This window comes from Chaetura pelagica, unplaced genomic scaffold (assembly GCF_000747805.2).
Source record: "Chaetura pelagica isolate M959 unplaced genomic scaffold, ChaPel_1.0 scaffold344, whole genome shotgun sequence".
Taxonomy (NCBI): Eukaryota; Metazoa; Chordata; class Aves; order Apodiformes; family Apodidae; genus Chaetura; species Chaetura pelagica.
The window spans coordinates 2,356,094-2,361,290 of NW_009953098.1; positions in this window are offsets into that span (position 1 = coordinate 2,356,094).

Below are 5,197 nucleotides of genomic sequence, written 5' to 3' on the forward strand. Positions count from 1 at the left end.
CGGGACGGGGCCATCCCGCCCCCGCTCACCAGCCCCGCATCTGGGTGCGCGGTGCTTAGCACCGCGGCTGGGAGAAAAGGAGCGGGGGAAGAAAGGACTCTCCTTCACATCTTTTCTGACGATTCTTTCCCCCCGCGCCCGCCCCTTAAAACAGAAGTAGTGGTAGAAACTGAATGGGCAGGATGGTAACATTTGCTGCATTTAATGTGAATGGTAATTATGGAACAAAATCACTATCACGAGACCTATCTGACACATTCTCAACACAGCTATTTGTGTATGTCATTCTTGGCGGTCAGGTGAAATTCCTCCTCTTCTTAGGTAATAGCTGCAATCTGATGGAAAAAATCCTCTAATGTTACTATGCACGTGTGCAGAACACATTCTGATAATTAGGAACTCCTATTTACCGCTCATAATACACTTTAAAATGGTAATGAATACCTCCAAACAAGGTGACATCTCTTTCTAAGGCAGAAGAGTCAGTTAACTAAATGAAATCTTGCAAGGGGAGCTCAACGCTTGTCCTGTACTATGCATGCTAATGTCATTCAGTTCGAAAACTGTTTATGTGTTGCACACATACCAGTTATGAGTGCTAGCTCTGGGCACCAAACATCAGGGAATGGAAAACAAGTCACTGCTTTCTTCATTTACTGAAATGAAATAAATAGCTTGCTCCAAAGGCTGCCTGCATCTAATTGAAATAATTGCAGAATGTTATTTTGCATTATGTGAACTGATACCTGAAAACAAATGCAGCTGAGACATCAATAATTTGCATATCACAACAGAGCTGAAAGAGATCTGTGATTAATATTCAGCCAATTAAAAACTGAAAGCTTTAAAATGTAAACTCTCTTAATTATTGAACAATTAACAAAGGATTGTTCACATAAAGGGGAATGCATGTATATGAAGGGCCCAGTTTAGAAGGATTTGCATATAGTTTAAGTTGAATTTTTCAAACTCTCTAAGTAAGCTTATGGAATAGAGAGCAAAGGTCTAGCATAAAATTAATTTAGGAAGATTCCTAGTCTGTAAGTGTATTTTAACAACAGTCACAGAAATGTAAGTGTAAAGACCAAGGTGTCAGTTTTGTTTAACCAGCTGCATTAAACTGGATGTTAAACTAATTTCTTGCTTATTTGGTAGGTGAAAGAGCACATAGACAGCATCAAAGACAGATCACTGCTCCCACCAGCATTCTAACAATTGCTTAGAGACCAAATAAAAAATCCAAAAAGAAGCATAACACAAGATCATATTTTAACCAAGTAAACCATGAAATGAATAAGTATTTAAGATAACTGAAACACCACTAGGATGAAATAATTTTTGATGTTTCTATTCTAAATAGCTATCGACAATGACATGTTTATGGTGTTGTAGAACTTATCTGAGAAGGAAATTTAGTTGTGCAACACAATTTCAGTATTAGGGTTTTAGGATGTCATCTTTGTATACTTATTTCTAATTTAAAGTCACAAAAATAACTCGTCCAAATCTGTCCTAACCTACACCATGTCAAACTTAGTAAGATTTAGGCTTATATGTCAAGACAACAAACCAAACCAAGCTGAGGATAATCTAAAGTATAACATAAGCACAAGTTTAGGATCAAGACTGTGATCCAAGATGATGACATTCTTAAGGAATAAATCACTTCATATCCTAGAATCACTTGGTTGTGTCCCTTTCTTTAGGGTCTGGCTACAAGTTCTGTCACCATCAGTAGAAATTTTCTGTGTAGCCTGATGGTGGATACCAACTGGAAGACAGCTGTGCTGGTTTGGTTTGGCAGGATTTTTTGGTAGTGGGGGAAGGGACCCAGGAGAGGCTCCTGTAAGAAGCTGACATGCTCCCCCTGCTCCAAAACCAGCCAAGGCGCCATTAGAGGGACAATAGATGCGCCTCTGCGATTAACATACGGAAGAACTGAGATAAGACCTGAGCAGAGCCAGCACTTAAGGAAGAGCTGAGCTGGAGAAGCAGAGCCGTGCTGGTGGTTGGTGAGGAAGAAGGGGAAGAAGGTGCCCGAGCAGAAGATTCCCTGCAACTTGTGGCAAGATGGCAGCTGTCCCCCTGCACTCATGGAGGAACATGGTGGAACATTCCGAAGGTGCCAGGAGGGGTGAACTTGGCCAGTGGACTCGGATTATGCAGCTGTGGAAGACCCTAACACCAGGGGAGTTTGTTCCCGAAGCAGCCCGTGACTCTGAGAAGCCTGCACTGGAGCAGCTCCGGACCTCATGGGAAGGACCTATGAAGGAGAGGTTCATGGAGGATTCTCCCATAGGAGGGACCCCATGGGGAAGCAGGGAACGACTGTAAGGAATCCTTCTTCCTGAGGATAATGGTGCGGCAAGAACCACCAGCCTGTGAACTGACTCTTCTAGACCCCATCCCCTGTCCCCCTGTACCACAGGGGAAGGAGAGAGAAATCAGGAACAAAATGATTTGGGCCCAGGAAGAAGGTAGGGGTGGGGGTAACATATCTAAGCACTGCTGCTTGTGTTGGCTGTGTCCTGTGTGCATTTTGATTAGTGTGAAAATATTTTTTTTTTTTTTAATTTTTATTTTTCCCCAAGCAGAGTCTGTTTTGCCTGGGACCTTAATCGGTGAAGAACCCTGCTTGCCTTTTGTCTCAGCCCTTGAATTTCTACTTGGCCTTTGTCCTCCCCATTCCAGAGTGTGTGTGTGGGGGGGGAGTCGAGTGAGCTGCCATGTGGCTGGGTCTTTGTTGTGGTGTTGGGCCCAAACCACAACAACAGCAGAAACAAAGGAAAAAGTCGGATTATCTGGTTTGATTCCCTGAAATTTACAAGATTACTTCAGGCTACACAACATGCCCATTATTGTCATCCCTAACCTTTTCTTAAATTTCTTGCTGTGATGGAACCTCATTAATCTCCTTCAATTTTTTTCTCCGTCTGTTTGCCACAGGAGCATGTACATTTTCCTTCTTCAGTTTAGCAAAAGAAGAGCCAAAGCTAACAAGCAGGTAGATTACTAATGTGATTTTCAGCAAAGAGAAGCATCTGAGGAAAAAAGTAGAAATGTGAGATACACTAATTCCCACCCACAGAGAGGCATGCAGGGTGGCATTCAGTAATGGTACAATTAACTTATCAGTAATGTAATTACCAGATCTAAGAAGTTCTTGGGAGAGAAAGGTAATTTTTACTCTTGGCTACCAATATTCTTATGCATTCTGCTCAGAAACTACAGAAGCATACTTATATTTTGTTTCCTCTCCCATTTATCTGACAGCTTCTAAACAATTTTCTTCTAAACACACAGATGTGTTTGGTCACCTACCTCTACCAATTTACTTCTGGGCTGATGCAGGCATTTGAGACTGAAATTGTGCTTTATGTGTATTCCAAGTCTGCCAGGAGAAAAACCTTCCTGTAACAGAATCATCAAAATGCAGAGGCCAGTCGAGATGTGCAATCTACTGCTCAGAGCATTAAACCTTGGAGAACGTTCTCCTCAAGCTGTTTGGCACACATAAAAATAGGACTTCAGCTGAAGTCAAGGGGAGTTCTGCACAATAAATTGCTTTGTTTTTTCATCCACAGTAATTTTCTGAGTGAGAAGTGAACTGACTTGAAACACGAGCTAAACATCCTACTCATTCCTGGGCATTTCCAAGTACCATTTGATATACAGGATCTGAACTCTGGCTGCATGTGTACACACAAATGGTGGGGAGGAGTGTCTTGCATACAATTGCCATCATCCTTCCTACCTTAATGCTGCCTAGGGATGCATGGACATTCTGAATGCTTTTCCACAGACACTGAGTTGTACTTTTCTGTTCTTTCTGCAGTTCATCTAGTGTCATCCTGAAAATTAACTTAAGGGTGAGTCGCCATTAGTTTGAACTAACCAGAGATACTGATGGCCCACATACCCATGGCTCTTGAAATCAGACCAAGACAAGAAATTGAAATTGCCGTATTCAATACGGGAACATGCTTTCCTTGTTCCTATGCTAACTAACATCTGTACTGGCCAGCTGTGAACAAACTTTCTGTAGCCAGCTGCAAAAAACACACCTGGGAGAGAAGTAGTGTATTATTAGGTTTGTTCTGTTTGAAAAGGTTCATGCTAGGAGTAAAAACTCATACAAAAAAATCTCCAGAAATTAATGGGAATCCCTTTGGATCAGGCTCTATTTTATAAGTAATATGTAAGCACTACATGTTAGTAAAAAGAGCCCAACAGTTAATGCTGTGACCCTTCACACAGGGCCCAGGTAGAGAAGAAACTTTTGTTTGGACACAGAAAGCTGGTTAACAATTATTTGAACAGGAAAGAGAAGGTTTGTGTGGGCTCTGTCTCTTTCTGGAGTTTCGATGGTTAAACAATTTCTGTTTAACAAGTCTTCAACAAGTCTACAACATGTTTCTGGTCCCAGATAAATCAGTAACAACTGCCATACTCAGCAAACAACATCGAACACAGCAGAGTACAACACTGACTGTGCTGCACTGTCTTATAAAAGGGCTTCAACTGATAGGACATAGCATTTTGAGGACACAAAAAAAACTCCACCCATTGTCCCCATCTTAGCTGTATTTTGCCAGACTGTCAGTCAGAAGAGGGAGAGGAATAGAATCTTTGAAAACTGTATGTACTAGTGTGAGTGCCTGCTGGTACATTGTTTTAAAGATGCAGTGCAAGTCTGCAATACACTGAGCCAGAACCACTGTGAAAAAGTACTGTGATAAACTTATAGAGGGAGATGGGGGGAGGTAAGAGAGAGGATGAACTTGACAAAACCCACAGCAACAGCAGATGTTAAATATTTCAGAGCATCTTATGTCACTTCACAGTAATGTAAAATCAATTTGAATTGAAATTTATATAGAAAAGTAAAGAAGAAGAGTAAACTTCTGTAGAATTCCTTTGCTCCAACATAACAAGGTCTGGATTTTCTAACACTTCAGACCTTTTAACATTTTTTAACACATGACCATGAAATCTCATTTTCAGAAGAAGCATTTCTGCATATTTACTAACAGTGAAAGAATCAAAGGCAGATTTATGTGAAAAGTCTGAACTGATGAATGAATGAATGAATTTTAGCCTTATTGGAATCCTCTTAGCCAAAGGAGGATATGCTTGTGGGCACATTCAGTATAACTGAAGAAATAAACATTATCTCTGCTTGATCTGAAGATCTATG